The sequence below is a fragment of the Poromitra crassiceps genome (genome assembly GCF_964638095.1).
Source record: "Poromitra crassiceps genome assembly, chromosome: 16".
Lineage (NCBI taxonomy): Eukaryota > Metazoa > Chordata > Actinopteri > Beryciformes > Melamphaidae > Poromitra > Poromitra crassiceps.
In genome coordinates this window covers 33,542,782-33,569,085 of record NC_139645.1, presented here as the reverse complement: position 1 = coordinate 33,569,085, position 26,304 = coordinate 33,542,782, and the positions used below count along the sequence as shown (strand labels likewise).

The window sequence follows — 26,304 nt, the reverse complement described above, 5'->3', positions numbered from 1 at the left end:
CGCCCCGATCTAACGTTAGCTCTGGTGGTGGGTGCCGTGGCAGTAACAGAGGCCGCCGGTCCCATCTGTGTAGTACCATAGTCTTCATCAATCACTCTATGCTGATAGGAAAAGCGCGCCGGGCTACCGTTAGCTCCACCAAGCTGCACCGTGGTTTCTGCAGTGGGAAAAGTTTTTTCCTGGTCGCCACCAGAAGTGGTGGCACCGGTACCACCACTAGTGCCTTCTCCAGCGATCGCCACACGTTTAGGCACAGAATACAAGCTCTCTTGCAGAGTAAGCTGCTTGTACTTGTCGGGGTTTCTCTTACGCTTCGCCATGTCTCTCTCATCAAAGGATCGCCGCTCACTACAAAAGACCACCGCGTTTCCGTTTCCCCAACGACTTCTTCTGTGTTTTTTACTCCACTTTCTCTCATCTGGACAGCACTGTCGCCACCTAATGGATCTGTAAAATAGGTTACACACATTCAACATGCCCCATAATTTTACAAGAGATGGATCTGGCTTTGATCGACATCCCCCCGTCAAAAAACGCAATTGACGACTTTAGTCGTCTTTGGCACTCTACGTCACTATTTGAATTGACGACTAAAGTCGTCATTGGCACTCAATGAGTTAAGACTGCCCAAATCCCGTTTGCGCAGGCATTTTGGGGGCAGAGATGATTTTGGCAAGGCTCTAATTTGCGCCTGAACGTTTCCGCATCCCCGCCGAGAATTGCATCCCCAACATATTTCGGGGCTGTTTTAACTTAGAAATCGGGGGAGGTCACGTCTACCCAGACAATTATATCACTTTTAAACAGTTACATTTCTGTATAAATCAATACAATATGCTCCCGTGAGGTGGATATGCTGCCGAATAATATAGGTTTGCAGACATAGGGCCCTATCCTCGTACAGGCGCTATCGTTTGCGCACCTCTTATGCCATCTTCCCTGCGTCTTAAGCTATCGTCTGCCTCCACCATCCAGTTTTGCGCTGGGATCTAAGCGCAAAAACAGGTGTAGGCGTGTCCCAGGCGTGTCCGTGCTAAATACTGGCCTTTGCATGCCTCTTAGGCTATCGTCTGCCTCCCGCAAATCTGATTTTGCACATTTTGCAAGATACCATCAGCAGGTTCTGAGCATAAACACAGGTTTGGGCGACGCGCCCATGCCAAATTAGGCGTTTTCGCGCAAAGTGTTAGGAAAAATGCACGCAATTTTAAGACCACCTAATAGCAGGTCTTTGTTTGTTTGTTTGTTTGTTTGTTTTTTGGTCGGGCTGAGTCGTGTGACAACGACGGGCGAGTTGAGCTCGGTCCGCGTCTCAAGCGGGTTGGGTTGGGTCGGGTTAGATTTTTTAGGACCGTTGAACTTACATGACAGCCATCCAGAAAGGAGGACAGCACTCCAAGTTGAATACTTTTATTGCCACACAGACGTTTCGGGCAGCAGCCCTTCTTCAGCGTGTGAAATGGCAATGATACAGAGGTGATTCACAGGTAGGCATGAGCACGTTTTATTTGATTTCTATACATGACAGCCTCACATCTCTCTCTCTCTCCCCCCCCCCCCCCATTTCTCTTTTGTCTCTCGCCCTCTCTCTCTCTCTCTCTCACTCTGCCCCTCTGCTTGCCCAGCCCCCTCAGCGAGAAGGAAGCTGCTGTCACAGACGTGACGCTGTGGCTTTTAGGGGAATGGACATGATCACACCTGTCAATACTTTTGGGCATAAACACCCCTGGAGGTTAGCGCCGAGGTGACGCCAAGCGCAGCGGGCCGACACGCCCACAATTAAGGCTTTGCGCGGCGCTATTCGGGCGCAAAACGGCGCTAACGCAAAATGACCGCCTTTGCGATGATAGAGACCATAGATCTCCAAAATGGCATATCACTGAACAAATCCCATTTGAACAAGACTTATGTTAGAACCCATGAGGTTTTAGTTGGTATCATGGAATGAAGGTTTTGAGTTTGACTGTGCCTTCATTTTTACTGTCAAAGGCTCTGAGGACACTGAATATAGTACAGTATACTTTAGGATATGAAGCAGTTGGAAATGTTATCACTGAAGTAACTGATTGACTGAAAGTAGTCTGAAAGTAGTAAAATCTACATTTCAGCTGGCCCTGCAGGCAAATCCAGTGACCCTGTCTACTCTAAGATTGAACTCAAAAACGTTCCCAAGAAAGGTGAGTAGGCTACACAAATTATAAACATGAAATGAACATAGGCAGCAATGGTGAAATATAAAAAGTGATGTTTTAATAAATACATTCATCTGATCATCCTGAGCAGTGAGGCGTGCTGATGCAGCTGACAACACGGTCTATTCCGATGTGAAGATAAGATCAACCACAGGTAAAATCAGTTATTCAAAATCCTCACCAACCTTTCAGTGACAAGCTCATTCACACAAACGTTTCACTGATGCAATCATACTCTCATCATCATTAATGAGAGCAGATGTAACCTGGGTCAGGATGCAGTTCTGATCACATCAGTCACTTTGTTGCTTTGGGTCATCAATGCTCAGATAATGATAGCCTACAGGTACAGCAATCTTCAACTGGCATCTGGGCCATGAGAGGTCCCTGACACAGAAACTTAACTGAATATACCGAAACTTAACTTATCATAACTTAAACCAATTCACCCTCTTAACTCATTGGCTGCCAGCCATTTCTGGAAAACGGACGCTCCCAGTGCCAGCCCTTTCAGAGCGTTTTCAGTGATTTCTCAAGACCCACAGAATATTGTGTGATATTACTATGTAAACACCGAACACGCCCAAAGAACGATGAGACTCTCTTGTATCATCAGCAAAAAAAGTTTATTGATATAATTTTCCGTTCTTTAGTTATCAGCAGTAGAAGATATTGGTTTCACCAAAAACAGACGTTTCAAACTAGAAGCTGAGATAATGAGCCTTTTGTGAAATTAAGCATTTCAAGCACATCACTGACTCTGAAGCTAATATTTTCTGATGTAGTGACACCTCAAAAATAATTTCCTTCAATAAAACAGCGAAAACAAAGGAATTTTGATGGCAAAATAATATTATTTAGCTGCAACCAGCAGCGCTGGCCCCTGCGTGCACAGACCCTACACCTTCTTGCTGGTCTTGATTTACTGCTGGTGGGCATCAGGTATTCTAGCTTGTGTTTGCCAATCTGTCCATTGAGCCTGCTGTCTGGGTCGGTGTTGTATGGTGTCCTGCGTGTCCCACCCCCCTCAACTGCAAACTCCTCCTCCGTGGGAGTGTCTCTGGGGGCTCTCTGCTCTGAATTTTCCGCTGCACGGTTCAAAGTGCGCTGCACCCAGCGTATATTTTCTCAGCGCTCCGCCGTTTTTGTGCGCCGGCTCCCAGCGCTTCCAGCTGAGAATAATTTATCTTTTCAGAAAGACGCTTGTGTCGGGTGCTCCTTTTCCGGCAACTAATCATATGGAGAAACTATCGCAACAGACAGAAAGGCTCAATTGTGGGAGCAGATTGGCTGCTGTTCACAGGCACATCTAACGTTAGCTCCAGCATGCATCAGTTTCTGTTTCCCCACGGCTTCTTCTCTGTTTTTTCCTCACCTTTCTCTAATCTGGAGAGCACTGTCGCCACCTAATGGGTCCGTAAAATAGCTTATACACCTTCAACATCCCCCATATTTTTACAGGAGATGCATCAGGCTTTGATCCACGTCCCACCATCAAAAAACGCAATTGACGTCTTTAGACGTCATTGGCACTCAATGAGTTAATAAACAGTATAGATATCATTAGTTTAGATAAAGATAGATTTGATATGGCAGCTCGCTGGCAGCTGAAAGCATTGCTACCACATAATGAGACTACATGTGCCCAAGGTGTCAGGTAAGTTTCAGCCAATCACAATAGATAAATAAGGAGTTTTTCTGTTCATACATTGACAGGCAATTAAACATGTTTTGTTGCTTTTCGTGTAGCTAGCTGTTTCAGAGTGTGTAGTAGGCTAGATATAGTACAGTATATACTTTATGATTAACATGAAGCACTGAATATAGTACAGTATATACTTTAGGATTAACATGGAGCAGTTGGAAATGTGATCACTGAAATAACTGAACTCACTATAAGTGGTAAAATCTACATTTCAGCTGGCCCTGCAGGCAAATCCAGTGACCCCGTCTATTCTAAGATTGAACTCAAAAACGTTCCCAAGAAAGGTGAGTACACAAATTATAAACATGAAATGAACATAGCCAGCAATGGTGAAATATAAAAAGATATGTTTTAATAAATATATTCATCTGATCATCCTGAGCAGTGAGGCGTGCTGATGCAGCTGACAACACGGTCTATTCTGATGTGAAGATAAGATCAACCACAGGTAAAATCATTAATTCATGATCCTCACTAACCTTTTAGCCAAAAGCTCAGTCAATGTTTCACTGATACTGTATCACATCATCATTGGTCCACTAAGCACGTCCTGATATCGATGTGTTGGTATCGTTCCTGGTCTCCTGGACCATCATTTTCCCCTAGTATGGGCCAGGATGACCACGCCCCGAACTCATTTGATTGGTCGCCGCAACTGCTTCTTCCTGAAAACGTGCAGCAAGTAAAAAAGATGTGGTTAAGATTAGGGTTAGGGTTTTCTTATCTAACCATGACCATAACCAAACCCTAACCCTGACCAAATTGTTGGACTTGCCTAAAAGTAATGTTTCATAAACACGTATGTGGTTTGACCGGGAATCAAACCCCACACCTCAGATTGGAAGTTAAGCACCTTACTATCCGAAAATAAAGTTTAATCCCTGCGTTTGGATGGTTTACCAGCTCTCTCTCTCTCCACATAAACACAACCTTGCTCGACCACATAAACACAGAACACAGCAAAACAATGATTACGTTTACCGGCTGGCAGCTGAAAGGCCTTTGGCTGGGAGCATGAACTGAAGCTCACTGCCACTGTAATAATGAGACTACATGTGTCCAAAGTGTCATTTTATGTTTGTTTATACGATTGTATCCATATTTCCATGACTGTCATGTCCTTGAAATCAAGGGGCATGTGCCCTCTCTAATACTTCCATATCCTGCCATCTGACTGGCAATAAAACATACATGACTCAGATCGAGTTAGCCCCAGGAATGGGATGATCAAGACTGCGCCCCCACTTGGTCATTCCTAAGCACTACTCTTGGCTGCTTCGCCTCCCGAAGGAGAGTGGCTGAATGTTTGTGAGGAATTGCTAGAACCCTCACACCCACTGGCAGGATAACAAGTGATGCAGATGCCTTCTCACACTCTACAGCAGTGGTTCCCTACCTGCCGCTAATCAAGGATATATCAATACAAATGGGAATTTGTAATAGAGATCATCTCCACTCACATAACCTGGGTTCCTGTGTAACCATCTGTTTTTGTAGGTTCAAGGCAAAACCGTGTCCATGTACACAAATGTATCGATTAGATTGTCGTGAGACCATGTTGGATCTCATGTCTCTGGACTTGTCGCAGGAACTAGATCAGGGGTCGGCAACAGGCGGCCCGCGGGCCAAAATTGGCCCGCCTCCGATAATATATGGCCCGCCAGATGATTTTGCAATTTTTTTTTTTTTTTTTTTTTTTTTAATACAGTGCACCTGAACGCAACATGCAAGATACCCACTGAATAAGTGTCCAAATGTTCACGTCATTCTGGCCAATACTCCACTTCTGTTATAGCATTTCAGTCTGGAATATGGAATATCTTTCAATAATCTTTATGACTAAAAGGCTACATTGAAGTAGAAATCTAAATAATAAACTCATTGGTTTTGGATTTATTTAGCTTCAAGAGTGCATTTTTGTTTGTGTGACCCTCAACACAGGCTTTGAGAATCCCGGGCCACTTACTGATACTTATGTTTAAATTAACCCACTCATATTCTGGTTTATTTCAAGAAAAACATTTCGGCCAGTGGAAATTCTAATTGGCTGGTAACTTTAAAATCTAGCAGCCATATTGGCAGGTGGTCAAAAAAGTTAATTTCAAGCCCTGAGAGCAGGTGGTGACATAGGAGTGAATGAGAAAAGGATCAAATATTGGTGGTTAAGAGACTGAATAATGACATCACAACTGTTAATTTAAAATTAATATTCCTCTAAACCTGGTTTATTCAAATGCACCAAATTTTCCGCGCTGGCGCCGTTCGGCCCCTCAGCAAAACCTGGTAGCGAGGACATTTTTTGTGGCCCTCTCTATCATCAAAGTTGCCCATCCATGGGTTACGGCATGACAATATTTGTTCGGCCCCCGGCAACAATCTGGGTTTCTCATGTGGCCCCCGATGAAAAATAGTTGCCTACCCCTGAACTAGATGTTTCTCTTTTTTAATGTGTTTATTTGATCAACAAACTGAACAGTGTTTCATTTCATTTTTCCTTCATGTATTCTATTGTCAGAAGCCATTGTATCACCAAAAAGAAAAGGATCCCAAATCTCAAATATATTTGTGAATGTTTTCAACCATGGCTCCAAAAAGGCCAGATGAGGTCCTAAAACCAGAAAAACACCTAAATTAGGAAAAACATCAGTTTTTTAAGTATTCAAATCAAAAGCAGTTTATCATGACTGCTTTACAAATGACTCCTGAAATGTCTTTTCTATTCTAGATAATCTGACCTATGCCCATGTTCACCTCCCAACCAAACGTAAAGCCAAGCGTAACAACGGTAAGTAGAGCCTATATCCACCTGCCTGATGCCCCCTGAGCACAGCTGGCTTAGCAACAGGCTGGGGTTATTCTGTGTGTGTGTGTGTGTGTGTGTGTGTGTGTGTGTGTGTGTGTGTGTGTGTGTGTGTGTGTGTGTGTGTGTGTGTGTGTGTGTGTGTCAGAAAGAAGATGTGAGAGAGCAGCTGGAGTGAATGAAGAAAGGGAGGGCAAGAGTGGCTGGCAGTGGAGGAGGAATACATTGTCACACACACACACACACACACACACACACACACACACACACACACACACACACACAGTGTTGCTCCCCAAACAAGGACCCTAAAAAAGGAAGGACAAGACATCACTCACGTCACAGCGTTTGTATTTTGCATTGGGGTCACCAGACTTTGGAAGTAATCTATTGAAGTAATCGGTCACTTTGGTACAGTTACAGTAAAAGTTCAGAATCAAAAGCAGTTCATCATGCAGTCTGCTTTACAAATGATTCCTGATGTGTTGTCTGTTCTAGAAGAACCAACGACCTACGCCCAGGTTCACCTCCCAACCAAAGGTAAAGCCAACCGAAGCACTGGCAAGTAAAGCCTACATCCACCTGCAGGAACATTTTGCTCTTGGACACAGTTTCATGTGACTGTGTATGTCAGTGATACTCAACTTGCGGCCCGGGGGCCAGATGCGGCCCGCGATAGAGTGCAGAGTGGGCGCCAACCATTTTCTAATACACAATGAAAATTAATGTTAAATAAAGTTTGACTGACCAGCTAAATTGTCAAATATTGCCGCCTGCTTCCCGCCCGGCATTTAACTGAAGTATAACTGCCCTGTGTGCAAAAAGTTGTCCAACTGACCGGTCAGTTGGTCGGAGAGGTTTGGTTAATTTTCTTTTTGGAGAGATCCTTTATTGATTTGTTTGGAGCAAGGGTTTATTACTCTGAACAGATTTGAAAATTGAAATGAAGTGAACAAACTGAATTTCTCACTTTTGTTTATCGCTATTATTTATTTAAAAACAAAACACTATTTTTGGTGAATAACATCTAGTTTGTTTGATTATTTGGACTTGCCTGTAAATTATATTTTTCTTTTGTGTGAATGTTTTCACATTGGATTTATATTGAACGTTGTTTGCATGGTCACTCTGATTATTGCTTTGATTGTTTGATTGTCAGACAAAACTCTGGCTGGCACCCAAGAAACCTGGAATCCGCTACAGATTTTTTTATTATTATTGATAACGTTTGTTTATTAACCGGCCCCTGGCCTCCTGTCACTTTGCAAAAGCGGCCCCGGGCAAAGCAAGTTGAGTATCCCTGGTGTATGTCCTCCCCACACACACAACCCTGCCATGCTTGTAAAATGGTAGCTGTGTTAACACGTTCACTGCCATTGACGAGATATCTCGTCTTAAAAAATCCAACGGTTGACTGCCAATGACGAGATATCTCGTCTTAAAAAAAAAAAAAAATTTGACGGTGGGACGTGGATCTAACCCTTTTACGTCTCCTATACAAATATTGGACGTATTGAATGTGTATAATCTATTTTACCGACCCACTGAGTGGCGACAGTGCCCTCCAGAGTAGAAAGAGCCAAGCCAAAACTGCAGGGGAAAGCGCGAGGAAACCGTTCTCATACTGTAAAATGGATTGGCGAAAACGCTTTCGCTTTCGCGCTGACGCACAGCGGTGGCGCACAACGGTGGGGGGTTCCAAGAATAGACTGGGTGCACACTTTGAAACACGCAGCATAAATAAGCCCAGAATCGCAAGAGCTTCATCAGAGCTCTCAACCGAAACCCCAAGAAACGAGCGAGCCCCATCCAGACTCGCCCCGACGAGGGGCAACCAGGCAGCAGCCAGGCAGCAGCAACTCGCTTGTGACAGACCCGCTGCAGAGCCAAGGAGGGCGGAGGAGAACGCCCACGGAGGGAGGAGTTTGAAGAAGAGGGGGGTTTCCTGCTGTTATGGAGGAAATTACTGTTCAAAACTATTGTTTAGATGTCTTACGTCTTACTGATGCCAAAAATGAATGGTTAAAGTGACTGTTCTATCGAATTTCACAAAAAGCCGTTTATCTCAGCTTAAATTTTCAGACGCTGAAACCATGCTGTATTCAACTGCTAATGCTTACATAACTACTAACTCTACAAACTAACTATTTTAGACAGAGAAAGCACACATTCTATTAGTTCTTTTGAGATATTTTGTGTTCACAAAATCCTAACAGAAAAGAATCCTCGGCTCTTGAAAGATGAGCCAGAATCCTCAAAAAAAAACCTTGGCAGAAGCTAACTACAGTATTGAAAAAACGGCTGGCAGTGAATGTGTTAAAAGGGAGCTATTTAGTGAGCATGTATGTTGTCTCCTGCATTTTATTTTGATGAGTAATGGAATGCACTGATTGCAAAATTCTGGCTCGATACCATCTCCAGTATATGCCGACCACCCGCAGTGCCAACGGCCCGCAATGCCGACGTTAGGTTTAGGCGTGGGGGGTGGGAGAGGTTAGTTTTAGGGTTAGGGTCTGGGGGAGGTTAGGTTTAGGCGTGGGGGGTGGGAGAGGTTAGTTTTAGGGTTAGGGTCTGGGGGAGGTTAGGTTTAGGCGTGGGGGGTGGGAGAGGTTAGTTTAGGGTTAGGGTCTGGGGGAGGTTAGCTTTAGGCGTGAGAGGTTAGGTTTAGGCGTGGGGGTTGGGAGAGGTTAGGTTTAGGGTTAGGGTCTGGGGGAGGTTAGGTTTAGGCATGGGGGGTGGGAGAGGTTAGGTTTAGGGTTAGGGTCTGGGGGAGGTTAGGTTTAGGCATGGGGAGTGGGAGAGGTTAGGGTTAGGGTCTGGGGGAGGTTAGGTTTAGGCGTGGGGGGTGGGAGAGGTTAGGGTTAGGGTCTGGGGGAGGTTAGGTTTAGGCATAAAGGGTGGGAGAGGTTGGGTTTAGGCATGGGGGTGGGAGAGGTCAGGTTTAGGCGTGGGGGCTGGGAGAGGTTAGCTCCAACCGGTCCACCGACACGCTGCCTCGCTCAGCTGGTTCTGCTTGTGGGCTATCGGCATGGCGGGCTGTCGGCACATAGACGTGGCACCCAGTATACAGTATATACTACTTATTTGGAGAAAATGATTCAGACAGACGCATTGTGAGTCTATGCACATCAATTTAAAACATTGAATTAATGTTTTGCACTCCACAGAATTATCGACTCCTGCTGAAATTCAAGATGCTTCTGAAGTCAAAGCGGGAACATCACTTGGTAATATAAAACTATTTTGCCTTTTTTATGCTACATTCTACAGATAATGAAATTGGTTACAATCATAGGCGGATTATGACATGACGGGCCCCTTGGCCTAGACACATAATGGGCCCCCCTCACAGCGCACAAACACAGAATTAAGGCCAGAATAATAACTACGACATACATTCACCTGACTCCCAACAGGATTTACATCACAGCTACCTGAACACAAAGCCAACAGCACAATAACAAGAAATAACTTCACCTCTATCTCCATAAAGGCAACGAAATTAACTGTTTTGTCCACCAGTCAAATGGCTAATGAATGTTCACATTTTACCAGCCACTCAATAGATACTTGTACTTTTGGATGATGAGTGAAGCAAATCTACCATCACTTTTACCAGCATTTGGCTGCTGGTTGTGCTAATTTTGGACCCTGTCTCAGTAAAACAGGATTGACACTGCAGACCACTCAATTAAAGCCAAAAGCACAATAACCCTCTAATTGTTCATAAACCTATGGAACATTTGGTCAAAAATAAAGGGTTGGGGCCCTATAAGGGATCATTTGGTCCCAGGCCCGGGCAAGATATGCAGTAGTCCTGTGAAGAGGCTCTGGGTTATGGGCCCCCTGAGCTGTGGGGCCCCTGGTCCTGGGGCTAGTAGGCCCGTCCGGTAATACATCCTTGGTTACAATTGAATGTAGGCTTTTTCTCTGTTAAGTTGTTTGCCGTATTTTTGTTCCAGATCCGTAAAGAGAAATGCTCAGGAAACCAGAGAGGGAGACACACACAGAGTCATGGACGACAAAGAAAACAGGCAAAGGAAAAGACATTCTTACTTACCTGACATATTATTGTATCATTTATACAACCACAGAAAAGTAACCGCAAATTCACACATCCAAATTCAAGTACAAACCTGAATCCCCTTTCTGAGCATCTGCAAGTCCACCCTTCTGTAGTCTGTATGAGGCATGCTATGATTGTACGCAATTCAGATATCACACATGCACACTATGTTGTACAGATTATTTCGATAGCATTTCATTGATACAGACGGGTGATGTAGTTGAATGACGTTTGTTGTTCCCAGCACAAACTGCAGGACCACCATTTACGCATATCTATCGCAAGCGGACAATGAACGGGAACGTGGTTCTTAGCCTTTTAACCAAATATATCCCTTGATATATCTGCCAAGTGTCACAGTCAATGAAAAAACTGATCTGTAGATACCGCCGTTATTATGTTAGGCCATGCCCATTTTTGGTGTTTGCGGCACCTCCTTTTGGTGGAATCTGGTACGCATTTCAGAAATGCCGTTTCAGATGAGGCTGAGACATTTGGGACCGATTGTGTGAATGGACTTTGATTTACCAGCTGTTACATTGTTATTACACCATAGGCCCCACCCAATTTGATCAATGATGACAAAACTGATTTTGACTAGTACAGCCTCACTGAGCATATGTACCAAACTTCACGCAATTTCATCACTTTTTATTATGTTTTTTCTTTTTTGTAGGGCCCCTAGTGTTCAATCAAAAAACTGCTATGCAGAAATGGTCATTGAAGAATATGTTCCCAAAGATTGTATCATCGGTCAAGAAGTTATGACAAAAACTATCAACAAACTTTTAACAACTTATAATTATTATCTAAAATTCTCAAAAACTTTCCAGGCGAGGTGGACCTTAAGGCAAATTTGTAGAGCAAGGTCAGCTGAACATGTGTAAATGTAACTAAATAAGGGGTTTTTACTAAAGTGAGTCAGGGTAACCCCTTCATGAAGAAGAAATCAATAATTTGACACAAAATAAGGATTTCAACATGATTTTATGTCCTCCAGAGTCTATGATCAGAACTGTGTCCATACCGGTCTGTTATTCATAGCAGCCATCTGCATTTCTGTGAAACGGCAGCAGGTCACATCCTGTGTCACACCCAGGGGCAGGGGTAAGTGAACTGCAGGGGGCCAAGGAGTGGGTCCGAGATGGATTTGAGGTAGGACAGAACAAGCCGCTCGAAGGACTTCATGACCACAGAGGTCAAGGCGAGGTCTGTAGTCTTTTAGTGCCACGGGTCTTGTCGTTTTGGGGACAGGAATAATAGTTGAGGACTTGAAGCAGGCTGGAAAGTGGCATGTCTCCAATGAGGTGTTGATGTTGGTGGACACGGGTACGGCAACCATTTTAGGGCGTCCTCGTCCGTCAGAGTATAGGCTATCATTCCTCAATCTAAGCGTTGTCAGTTGTCATGTCTCCTAGTAAACCATGTCGAGTGTGCTCTGAAACACCTTCAGTCCTCACACGAAAATGCTGTCATTCTTCCTGCATTACTGTTTCACTCCTCACACGTCAGTCATCGCAAAATACGGCATCAGTCATCACTCCTCACTCGTCAGTCATCACTCGTCAGTCATCAGTCCTCACGTCTCACACGAAAATGTTGTCATTCCTCCTGCAACGTGCCACGTTTCATGTTTTCATGAAATGAGGGCATGTGTCCTGGTTGCTGCACTAGCGCCTCCTCTGGTCGGTCGGGGCGCCTGTTCGGGGAGGAAGGGCTGGAATTGTGTGATCCTCCCACATGCTACGTAAGCTCCCCGCTGTCCGGTGAAAAGAAGCGGCTGGCAACTGCGCATGTATTGGAGGAAGCATGGTGCTAGTCTTACGGCTCTCCCCAGATTGGCAGAGGGTGGAGCAGCGACCGAAGTAGCATGGGGGAAATTGACCAAGGACAATTGGGGAGAAAATGGGGGGGAATCAGAAAAAAGGGTCCTTGCGCTGAAAGAGGTTGAAGACGCCTGTAGTAGAGGTTTGGTCAAATGCAGAGGATGACTTTTTAATTTAAGTGTGACCTGCTGTTGTTTCATATAAGGCACCCCCCTCCGCTACTACGAGCCAGTGTTTCAATCACTCATTGGTGGTTTAAGCTCATTGTTGCTGAGTAGTTTGCTCTGGGTTAGGGTTTCTCTTCTCTTCCTCCAGGCCTCCACCAGCTAGATGGGTTTTGTGTCTTGTTTGCATGCATCACACACACTTCAGTCATTAGAAGGTTAGTCATAGCTGACTAACATTACTATTATATTTGATCTTCAAGGAGAACTTCACTGGAAAACTGCTGATTTATTTTGCACATGATCTCACACATATCCATTCATTTAGTTTGACAGTTGTTGAGAGTTGATTTGAGTTCAGTTGTGGACCAGTGATGTCATTCATGCACAAATGACACCACTGGTCCACAACCTAACTCAAATCAACTTTCAATAACTGTCAAACTAAATGAATGCCTGCAAAAATGTTTACAGTTTTCAGATGTGAGATCATGTGCATTCTTTTCCGGTGAATTTCATCTTGAAGTTCACAATAAACGCCATCTTATAAACTTAGTATTTCAGCTATGTAAATATGTAATTTAGGTGAATATTTTAGCTTCAGCTGCATTAATTCCCACACACCTCTGTGTATTAAAATGTGAGGTTGTGAAAACAAAAGACAGCGTTCAGACTATATGATTATGTATGATTGTGCCGCCAACTTGTGCCTGTGCTACTTATTATGACTGCTGTGTTTTACATTGAAATCATATGAAATCATACTCTTGTGCCAAAATGTGTATTGTGGTCTCCTCTGATGGGAGGTATCCTGAGCTATTCTTGGAGATTCCTGTCTCTATATCGTTGAGACATCTGTTTTTAATTATAACCTTAGACTCTAAGGCAGGGATACTCAACTTACTTTGCCCGGGGGCCACTTTTGTAAACTGATAGGAGGCCAGGGGCCAGTTAATAAACAAACATTAATATTATTTTTTCTGTAGTGGATTGTAGGTTTTTGGGGTGTCAGCCGGAGTTTAATATGACAATTTTGTGCAAACAGGATAGTTAGGACGGCGGTATTTGACAATTTAGCTGGAGCTCAGTCAAACTCTATTTCACGCTAGTTTTCATTGTGAATTGTAATGGTCGGGGGGCCACTCTGCACCCTATCGTGGGCCGCAAGTTGAGTATCACTGCTCTAAAGTTATAATGAAAAAGGCATGTCTAAGGCTTAGAGGCTCCTCTATTTAGATTTAGCCATTATTTAAAGGGACACCTTTAAAGGAACAGCCTATTTGCCATGTTCCTGATAGTAAGACGAGAATATAGATGCCTTTCTCTGCTCTGTGCGTACAGTATAAAGTAGCCAGGCGTCCTTGCTACTAGTGAGCTTAGCACTACAATGGTAGTCAAAGGTACAGCATCCTAACCCCGTTCAGTCACCAAAAATACACATTCCCACAATGGCAAAAGGCTCATATGTTCATGTAGTGACTCCTGCACTCACCACGCTATGAAATAATATGTTCATGTAGTGACTCCTGTACTCACCACGCTATGAAATAATATGTTCATGTTGTGACTCCTGTACTCACCACGCTATGAAATAATATGTTCATGTAGTGACTCCTGTACTCACCACACTATGAAATAATATGTTCATGTAGTGACTCCTGTACTCACCACGCTATGAAATAATATGTTCATGTAGTGACTCCTGTACTCACCACGCTATGAAATAATATGTTCATGTTGTGACTCCTGTACTCACCACGCTATGAAATAATATGTTCATGTAGTGACTCCTGTACTCACCACGCTATGAAATAATATGTTCATGTAGTGACTCCTGTACTCACCACGCTATGAAATAATATGTTCATGTTGTGACTCCTGTACTCACCACGCTATGAAATAATATGTTCATGTTGTGACTCCTGTACTCACCACGCTATGAAATAATATGTTCATGTAGTGACTCCTGTACTCACCACGCTATGAAATAATATGTTCATGTTGTGACTCCTGTACTCACCACGCTATGAAATAATATGTTCATGTAGTGACTCCTGTACTCACCACGCTATGAAATAATATGTTCATGTAGTGACTCCTGTACTCACCACGCTATGAAATAATATGTTCATGTAGTGACTCCTGTACTCACCACACTATGAAATAATATGTTCATGTAGTGACTCCTGTACTCACCACGCTATGAAATAATATGTTCATGTAGTGACTCCTGTACTCACCACGCTATGAAATAATATGTTCATGTAGTGACTCCTGTACTCACCACGCTATGAAATAATATGTTCATGTAGTGACTCCTGTACTCACCACGCTATGAAATAATATGTTCATGTAGTGACTCCTGTACTCACCACGCTATGAAATAATATGTTCATGTAGTGACTCCTGTACTCACCACGCTATGAAATAATATGTTCATGTAGTGACTCCTGTACTCACCACGCTATGAAATAATATGTTCATGTAGTGACTCCTGTACTCACCACGCTATGAAATAATATGTTCATGTAGTGACTCCTGTACTCACCACACTATGAAATAATATGTTCATGTTGTGACTCCTGTACTCACCACGCTATGAAATAATATGTTCATGTAGTGACTCCTGTACTCACCACGCTATGAAATAATATGTTCATGTAGTGACTCCTGTACTCACCACGCTATGAAATAATATGTTCATGTAGTGACTCCTGTACTCACCACGCTATGAAATAATATGTTCATGTTGTGACTCCTGTACTCACCACGCTATGAAATAATATGTTCATGTTGTGACTCCTGTACTCACCACGCTATGAAATAATATGTTCATGTAGTGACTCCTGTACTCACCACGCTATGAAATAATATGTTCATGTAGTGACTCCTGTACTCACCACGCTATGAAATAATATGTTCATGTAGTGACTCCTGTACTCACCACGCTATGAAATAATATGTTCATGTTGTGACTCCTGTACTCACCACGCTATGAAATAATATGTTCATGTAGTGACTCCTGTACTCACCACGCTATGAAATAATATGTTCATGTAGTGACTCCTGTACTCACCATGCTATGAAATAATATGTTCATGTAGTGACTCCTGTACTCACCACACTATGAAATAATATGTTCATGTTGTGACTCCTGTACTCACCACGCTATGAAATAATATGTTCATGTAGTGACTCCTGTACTCACCACACTATGAAATAATATGTTCATGTTGTGACTCCTGTACTCACCACGCTATGAAATAATATGTTCATGTAGTGACTCCTGTACTCACCATGCTATGAAATAATATGTTCATGTAGTGACTCCTGTACTCACCACACTATGAAATAATATGTTCATGTTGTGACTCCTGTACTCACCACGCTATGAAATAATATGTTCATGTAGTGACTCCTGTACTCACCACGCTATGAAATAATATGTTCATGTTGTGACTCCTGTACTCACCACGCTATGAAATAATATGTTCATGTAGTGACTCCTGTACTCACCACGCTATGAAATAATATGTTCATGTAGTGACTCCTGTACTCACCATGCTATGAAATAATATGTTCATGTAGTGACTCCTGTACTCACCACGCTATGAAATAATATGTTCATGTAGTGACTCCTGTACTCACCACGCTATGAAATAATATGTTCATGTAGTGACTCCTGTACTCACCACGCTATGAAAGAATATGTTCATGTTGTGACTCCTGTACTCACCACGCTATGAAATAATAATCCACAATTATGAGAAACGGTCAATTTTGAAGCAAATAGATAACCAGAACTACTTTCCAAACATGGCCGCCTGGCGCAGTGATATGCACACAGCACCTCAAAACCACCATGGCAACAACGTTACAAATGACACTTTCTTGTAATTTTGGATTATTATTTGATAGCGTGGTGAGTACACAGCACATATGATCATTTCCGCTCTTGGAATGTGTATTTTTGGTGACTGAAGGAGAGTATGCTGCTTGTAGTTCTTCTAAGCTCAACTCAACTCAACTCAAAGTTTATTTATAAAGCACATTTAAAGTTGACCAAAGTGCTGTACAGGCTAATAAAAAGGTAAAACGGTAAATGCAAAATGTAATCCATTCATCCAGCCCAAGTCGACGTTTGAGCCAAATTGGAAGAAATTCCATCAAGCCGTTCTTGAGATATCGGGTTAACAAGCTTGAAAATGGCATTTGAGAGGTCATAGTGACCTTGGCCTTTGACCTTTGACCACCAAAATCTCATCAGTTCATCCTCGAGTCCAAGTCGATGTTTGAGGCAAATTTGATAAAATTCCGTCAAGGCGTTCCTCAGATATCGCGTTAACGAACATCGGACGTACGTACGTATGGACGGACGTACAGTACATACGTACGGACAGACAACCCAAATCCATAATGCCTCCGGCCTGGCTATCGCCGGCGGAGGCATAATAAAGACATGTACATTCTAGTTTTGATATCGGCAATATGGCAAATGGCCTTAACTCTCAAAATGTTGGTGTATCCCTTTAAGACAGAGGTGTTGGTGTATCCCTTTAAGGCAGAGGTGTTGGTGTATCCCTTTAAGGCAGAGGTGTTGGTGTATCCCTTTAAGACAGAGGTGTTGGTGTATCCCTTTAAGACAGAGGTGTTGGTGTATCCCTTTAAGACAGAGGTGTTGGTGTATCCCTTTAAGACAGAGGTGTTGGTGTATCCCTTTAAGACAGAGGTGTTGGTGTATCCCTTTAAGGCAGAGGTGTTGGTGTATCCCTTTAAGACAGAGGTGTTGGTGTATCCCTTTAAGGCAGAGGTGTTGGTGTATCCCTTTAAGGCAGAGGTGTTGGTGTATCCCTTTAAGACAGAGGTGTTGGTGTATCCCTTTAAGACAGAGGTGTTGGTGTATCCCTTTAAGGCAGAGGTGTTGGTGTATCCCTTTAAGGCAGAGGTGTTGGTGTATCCCTTTAAGACAGAGGTGTTGGTGTATCCCTTTAAGACAGAGGTGTTGGTGTATCCCTTTAAGACAGAGGTGTTGGTGTATCCCTTTAAGGCAGAGGTGTTGGTGTATCCCTTTAAGACAGAGGTGTTGGTGTATCCCTTTAAGGCAGAGGTGTTGGTGTATCCCTTTAAGACAGAGGTGTTGGTGTATCCCTTTAAGACAGAGGTGTTGGTGTATCCCTTTAAGGCAGAGGTGTTGGTGTATCCCTTTAAGACAGAGGTGTTGGTGTATCCCTTTAAGGCAGAGGTGTTGGTGTATCCCTTTAAGACAGAGGTGTTGGTGTATCCCTTTAAGACAGAGGTGTTGGTGTATCCCTTTAAGACAGAGGTGTTGGTGTATCCCTTTAAGGCAGAGGTGTTGGTGTATCCCTTTAAGACAGAGGTGTTGGTGTATCCCTTTAAGACAGAGGTGTTGGTGTATCCCTTTAAGACAGAGGTGTTGGTGTATCCCTTTAAGGCAGAGGTGTTGGTGTATCCCTTTAAGACAGAGGTGTTGGTGTATCCCTTTAAGACAGAGGTGTTGGTGTATCCCTTTAAGGCAGAGGTGTTGGTGTATCCCTTTAAGACAGAGGTGTTGGTGTATCCCTTTAAGACAGAGGTGTTGGTGTATCCCTTTAAGACAGAGGTGTTGGTGTATCCCTTTAAGACAGAGGTGTTGGTGTATCCCTTTAAGACAGAGGTGTTGGTGTATCCCTTTAAGACAGAGGTGTTGGTGTATCCCTTTAAGACAGAGGTGTTGGTGTATCCCTTTAAGACAGAGGTGTTGGTGTATCCCTTTAAGACAGAGGTGTTGGTGTATCCCTTTAAGACAGAGGTGTTGGTGTAACCCTTTAAGACAGAGGTGTTGGTGTATCCCTTTAAGACAGAGGTGTTGGTGTATCCCTTTAAGGCAGAGGTGTTGGTGTATCCCTTTAAGACAGAGGTGTTGGTGTATCCCTTTAAGACAGAGGTGTTGGTGTATCCCTTTAAGACAGAGGTGTTGGTGTATCCCTTTAAGACAGAGGTGTTGGTGTATCCCTTTAAGACAGAGGTGTTGGTGTATCCCTTTAAGACAGAGGTGTTGGTGTATCCCTTTAAGACAGAGGTGTTGGTGTATCCCTTTAAGACAGAGGTGTTGGTGTATCCCTTTAAGACAGAGGTGTTGGTGTATCCCTTTAAGACAGAGGTGTTGGTGTATCCCTTTAAGACAGAGGTGTTGGTGTATCCCTTTAAGACAGAGGTGTTGGTGTATCCCTTTAAGACAGAGGTGTTGGTGTATCCCTTTAAGACAGAGGTGTTGGTGTATCCCTTTAAGACAGAGGTGTTGGTGTAACCCTTTAAGACAGAGGTGTTGGTGTAACCCTTTAAGACAGAGGTGTTGGTGTATCCCTTTAAGACAGAGGTGTTGGTGTATCCCTTTAAGACAGAGGTGTTGGTGTATCCCTTTAAGGCAGAGGTGTCAAACTTATTTTAGTCCGTGGCCACATGGGACCCAATTTGGTCTCAAGTGGGCCAGACTAGACAAAGAAAATCAAAATGCATAATAATCTATAAATAGCATCTCAAAATGTCCCTGAGTCTTTTAATGTAAAGATTAGGCCTACAGGTTCATTCATCAATATTAGGTGTCGGCCAAGCTTGAAAATGTGGAGTGAACTTCTCAATGCAATTTCACACTGTAAAGTCATTCTGTCGGCCGGATTGGACTATTTGGCGGGCCGGTTCTGGCCCCCCAGGCCATATGTTTGACACCCCTGCTTTAAGGCATGACGGCTACTGGCCTGATGTCATTCTCTTATGTGCTGTGAGGGCCTTATAATTATTTTGTTGTATAATATATATTTAGTAAAAAAAAATATTTTGTATGTTTTATCACTTACTTGTAACAGTGGGTTAAATGTGTTTTTTTTCTCACCAGGATCATGTGATGATCATGTGACCAGAGGGTACTGTGTAATAGAGCACCACACGAATGAGTCTGGAAGTATACTTCCGGGTTCGTCAGGGGAAAAGTGAATGGGGTTTTAGAATGGGGATTTCACCTAAATGCATAAAATGAGGTCTGGGGTTGACAAAAGTTTATGGGAGTGTGAATTTGGGTTCAGCAGGATAATCTTCACAAACGGGAATAACTTTTATGACTTTTGGAACCTAAATGCGTTTTTTTAACGCGATTTTTAGAAAACGCTTCAAAAGACAGAAAAGTGTATAACGTTTGTGAAGATTATCCTGCTGAATCCCAAATTTTGTTAACCACAGACCTTATTTGAATCCCCGTTCTAAAACCCCATAGACTTTTCCACTGAGGAACCAAAATGGCGGCGATTTCTGGTTAAGCCTACAAAAATACGCCATCCCTGCGGTACTCTATTAAAGATGGCTCCTTGTATATATTTTCTTGATGTCTGTAGAAGAGCAGCGGCTCGAGACGTCACATGTGGGATGTTTAATAAAATGAACCAAAGAAAGTGACAGTGTGCTGACCTTTTCTTTGCCTTTTAATGTTGGACATCTTGACCATTGATTATAGCGCCCCCATCAGGATCATTGGGGAATACTGCAGGAATAATTGCATTATTTGACAGATTGTGTGTGTGTGTGTGGGGAGGTGGGGGTGGGGGGGGGGGGTATCATAGCATAACGCTGTTGTTTATTTTGCCTGGCGTTAATCTACGGCTCATCTGTGTTCACAGCTCTCTTCAGGGTGACGGCACATTGCTCTTTTTATTTATTTTATTTAACCTTTATTTAACCAGGTAAGTCATTAAGAAGCCATTCTTATTTACAATGGCGACCTGAAAGTTTAGCGATATAGCATTTAGCATTCACGTGATAATTTAGGCTAATGGGTCGGATCGGATTGTACTTTTCTTCCCCTCCGATATCGATCCAGTGCTTTTGGCCAGATTGGCTCCGATACGATACTGAGTAGCAGATCGGCCCAACGATCCCTATTCATAACTCATATAACCTCAGTTCCAACACTTGGCTACATTTGAAGCTACCAACTGCGGACTGAGGCTGGAACATATTTTACTTTGGTCTTTGGTCTCTGAACGACCTGCAGACTTGTCTGAAATTAGTCTCCCTCATGTCTTTGTCCAGTTTTAAACAAAACATCTGAAATCCTTCCCTCAAGCTGCTCTTGTCACAATGCATAACTTATTTTGTCATGTTCTTTCTTTCTTATGTATTTTGTTGTGTTCTTGTGACTATTGTGAAATGACAGTTTGTGCTTTGTGACTGTGGTTGTTGCGGCTTGACAGTTGTTTGGAACAACACCTTTGGTACTCCGTTGCATGTCATCCCTTCTGCCACTTGAGATTTGCAGACGGCCTTCGTTGCAATTTTAGAATATACAGTTCTTACATGCCAACGTTGCTGCCTTCTTGGCCAGGTCAGAGAGATTTTATATATAAATAGTTTTTTTTATCTGGTTAAATATAGGTTAAATAAAATAAATAAATAAAATAAGCTTTTATAAAGAGGAAAGTTTTAAGTCCCTGCTTAAATGTGGAGACTGAGGGTGTCTGCCTCCGGGACCGAGACTGGAAGATGGTTCCAAAGAAGAGGAGCCTGGTAGCTCCCATTCTACTTCTCAGAACTCTATGAACCACGAGTAGGCCTGCCTGCATGGGAGCACAGTGCTCTATTAGGGTAATATGGTGCCTGACCATTAAGGGCCTGTAGGTGAGGAGAAGGATTTTAAATTATATTCTGGATTTTACAGGGAGCCGGTGCAGGAGTACAGTATGGAGAAATATGATCTCTTTTTATAGTTCTTATCAGAACACGTGCAGCAGCATTCTGGATCAGCTGGAGCCATCTAGCCTAAGAAGCATAGGCAGATTACAAGACATTCTTTATTTACATTTTTTATTTACTGAATTTACATCGATTAGAAGAGAGATACTTATATAAAAAACAACTTGAGTCATGTGATGTTTGCATGTGAGTGTGAGAGTGAGAGAGCAGGCAGGCAGCTGACAGGCAGGAAACGATGAGCAATACGGAGAAACAGAGAGTTCTGTTAAACAGGATGAGGTTTGGTAGAAGAATAGGCGTTATCACACCTTCCTGTGTCACAGCTCAGAGAAATGTTGCTTCATAGAAGCATGGGCGGGGGAGCGTTTCAAAGAAATCCCCCCCACCCCCACCCCTACCACAATGCACCAAGTAACGACACTCTTATAGGCGATATGATATGAACGACTAAATGTAAAGTTATTGACAGCATCAGCATCAGCATGTCTGGTATAGAGAGGTAGACTAGTCATGTATTGTTGTTGTTGTTATGGATCATGAAGCAGATTAATCATGTATTATTGTTATTTGTGGATCGTGAAGCGGACTAATCATGTATTATTGTCATTATTGATGGATCATGAAGCAGACTAATCATGTATTGTCGTTATTTGTGGATCATGAAGCAAGGAAAAAAGATAGAAAAAAATAAAAGATAGAAAAAAATAAAATAAAAAAACAAATAAAAAATAAAATAAGATAAATAAACAAACAACAAAGACAATTAAGGGGGTAAACGGAAGTGGAAATGGGAATGGAATGGATCATGTACAACTATTAAGTATGCATTGTGGAGTATGAGCAGGAAGCATGTTCTTTTTTTGTTTTTCTTTTCTTATAAAGATTCACACTTGTTTTCTTTCTTTGTCATGTGCTGTATGTGAATAGGGTGGGCAAAATAAGCTTTTAGCTTCAGCCCATACCTTTTTTGGTCAAGATCTATGTAAAATGTGTTATGTCTATTGTTTTGATTATATGAACATAGAGGGTATTGTACATAGTGTTTGGATGACCAAAAATAAAAATCTGCAAAATCAAATCAATCAAATTAAAGCCCTGTGCTCTTGAGCCTCTGGGCCAGTGCCCAGTTGGTCCGTTCAGTAATCCATCCATGGGTAGAAGAACAACAATTTAGGATAAATGACCAAATCAACTTAAAGAGCTGAAGTGACATCTCAGTGTCTGTGATGACGTATCCGAGTGAAAATAAACATGGCTTTGACTGGAACAGGGTCGTGATGCGGGATGATTTGATTCAACTGTTCTGGGGACTGGAGTTCACGTTGGCCAATATTGGCGCTTGTATGTTGTGTTCTGCCTCCAAATGAGTGGGAGTGGGATCCGCATAGAACCGGGCTGCTTCCGTGCAAAGTCTGCGAACACTCCTATTAAGATTGATTGACAGCTGTCATGCCATGATATAATCATACTGTCTACAGTCTAACCCATTTCAACCAATCAGTTGAAATGGGGTAGACTGTAGACAGTTATGAATGAAATCCTAAAAAAATTTGATGTGAAAAAGTACAGCAGAGTTGATCAATTGGATTCAGTCGGCGTCATGCAGGACGTCCGACTGCAGTACATATGGGAGCTATGCAGGCTGCAGCATCGACACAATCTCTATAGGTCTCGTCCCTGGCTGGCTCCTCCTAGGCCACACATGGGCAAAATGTGGCACCAGGGCCGGACCTGACCCCTGGACCATCTCAATCCGGCTCCCCAACATCTTCAAAGAAAAACAAAACCCCCAAAAAAGAAAAATAATTATGTTAATAAATCTCATCTGCTACAGCCATTGGATTTGTATCACTATTATATCAGGAGATTAACAAGAAATTACCAATCACAACGGGAGAGAGGGTTAAAAATAGGGAGGCAGGTATAATCTCCAATGTGTGGCCCTTGGCTTACTTCAGGCATGACCAAAGTCCGGCCCGGGGGCCCTCGACTTGTCTCTCAAAATATATACTATGTGGCCCTCCTCCACACAGTATTGGTTAATCAAGCAAGTTCATTTCACATTTTTTCCATTCACCTAATGATGACAGCACTATCATACAGTTTGTAGACAAGCACCAAGTAGGAACAACACAGGCAGAACTAGTGTTTTCAGATGGTAAACAAAATCCTTAGAGTAGCCTACAATTGTATTGTATGTGATTTTTATTTGTATAAGCCATATGATGTGAGAAGCAGCTGGCCGGCCCCCCGGTAATTTCACATGATCTAATCTGGCCCCCATTCAAAAAGGTTTGGACACCCCTGGCTTAGATGTACTGTAAGCAGTGTTGGGAGTAACAAGTTACTAAGTAACTAGTTACTGTAACTTAACTACTTTTTTTCAGTAACTAGTAATCTAACTAATTACTTTTTCAAATTCAGTAACTCAGTTACAGTTACTAAAATAGTAACTGGGCTAGTTACTAGTTACTTTAGGACATGAAAATAACGGACAACTTCAGAGGATTACCCAGTTTCTGATCCTCAGACCTAGTCCGGGGAGAGAGCTGCAGCCAGAGCCCCAGAGGCTAATGACCTTGATAGGCTATAAGCCTCCCCAATAAGCGAAGGTTCAATGCCACACTGTGGCACAGCAACACTAACATAATGTGTGCATTAATAACAATCGAAGCAGACTTTTAAAAGTAACGCAAAAGTTACTTTCCCTAGTAACTAATTACTTTGAAGTAACTGGTAACTTTAAAGTAATTAAATTACCTTTTGAGAGAAGTAACTAGTAACTAATTACCAATTTTTTACCAGTAACTTTCCCAACACTGACTGTAAGTCAGTATGGCCCTCTGGAAAACCCCTGTCCTAGGCCTACACAAGAACCCTTGGGGCCGCAGCTGCCATCTATCTTCGTCGCCGGCGGTCCTAGCTGACCGTGATCGACCCCTCCCCCCGAAAGCCTAGCAGAGGGCTGAGCTACAGCAGGTGCTCCGACCCTGAAATGTGAGTTGAATGTTCAGCGTCTTGATGTACTGTAACGTCTGAGATGATGAATGATATATTACAGAGGGATAGAATGTTATAGAGTTCATGTAGTAGAAATAGCTAGTGCTGAAAAAAAATAAATGTAAAAAAAGAAAACAAGATATCGTCCATATTGGCTAAATAGCTAATGCTGTTTTCAAAGTTTTTTTTGCAAAGTTTGCTGCTCATTTTCTTGCTGGTGCATTATGTGATTGCTGTTTCAGAGCAAAATAATGGAATTAAACGCACTGAAAGTGACAGAATTGTGTCCGTCTTATTTACATGCCAATATCCAGTTATAGTCACAGCGCCACCTACTGGCAACAACAAAAGTGGTGTGCGACTGTACAGGGTCACAGCTGCTCCAAATGTCATATTTGGATGAGCATCCCAGCCAGAAGAGGCCGACTACCAATATTGAGTTGTAGGCATAGCACCACCTACTGGCCACATGAAATCAGCCATACAGTACTGTGGGCCAGGAGGAACAGTACAGCCTCTGCTACACTGTCAGAAACATTTGCCAGAAAGAAATTAGCAGAATTCAAACCTCAGATAAGTGAAAGTAAAGTACACATAAATCTGGTGTTTGAGTATCATACCACTGCCCCACCCACTCCCCCCAGGTGCTGTTGCCATGGCAACAAGGACAATCTCCCAAAATGTCGGCGTGTTCCTTTAACCATAATAACCCACCTTTGGAACATAATTCAGCATTTTCAAATAATATTAACAATTTAAATATAGCAGCAAGCATGTAAAAAGGTGTATGAATGGGGGAAAGGGGAACGGGCACTGCACTAAATATTTCATGAGCAATATAACAGCCTAGTCTAGTAGGACAGTGGCTGATGTATAGGCCCTGCCTGGTGGCCAGCGGGTGTTGGGTTTGCGTGTGGGCCGCGTGGGTGGGGGGAGTGGCTTCCTGGCTCGGAGGAGGGGTGTTTGAACAGAATGGGACGGATAAAGAGTGAGCTGGTCGGATGGAGAAACAAACGCTTTTTCCATCATTTTTTCCAGTCAGTTTCAGTCTAACAGGAAAAGCATCACATCTCATCACATGATGCAAATGATCACTAGCCTGGGTATACCCAGCCCCCAGTGACCTGCTCTCAGGCTCACCCTGCTTACAGTCACAAGGTGACTGGGAACTGAGAGAGCAGGTCACGTGGGGGCTGGGTTTACCTTAGACTCAGCCCTCAGTCTTAATCCGTTTCACTCCTGTAAGACTGAGAATATTACTATTTAAATCTTTGCATAACGTTAGGTGGCGCTGTTGGAAGCCTTGCATCGGAGAACCAATCATGAGTGTTGTGGGCGGGCCTGCTTTCTGGGGGCAGTTCTCATGCAGAACCGGTGTCTCGCAAAACATCGTCGCATTTGCGGAGAAACATATTAATCACTTAGAAACAAACATAACCTGTTAATAGGACGTGTTTCATCCGGCCCCGGCGGCTAGAGGTCTTTCCCCCAGCGATAAACCCGACTCCCGAGGCTACGTTACAGAGCCTGCTGATGACTCACAGTAGCAAGCGGACCACTTCCGGGTAGGAAAAATTATTGTAAAATAAACCACAGCTATAAATTTTGTTTGGAGCATATCAGCTTCATGCTCTGTGTTAGGACTATGATAAATGGCATTGCCGCTACCAAATAAAATTCTAATAATAAATGTAGGCGTGTCTGCTGCCGGCCGTTCTCGCCGGGCTCGGACAGACAGTTTCTGACAGTGAAATTCCCAGACGTTTGGTGGCGCAGCTCACCAAACGTCTGGGAGCCGAGACTGGGTTTACC

The 26,304-nt window shown here is 43.0% G+C and overlaps 1 protein-coding gene across 1 annotated transcript in view; it reads right to left on the bottom strand.

Annotated features, from left to right (window-relative positions):
* The window catches only part of LOC310791600 (protein NLRC3-like), a gene marked incomplete at both ends in the record, with an annotated part of 370,782 nt that overhangs the window by 199,353 nt on the left and 145,125 nt on the right, over window positions 1-26,304 (bottom strand). The window lies entirely within an intron of this gene.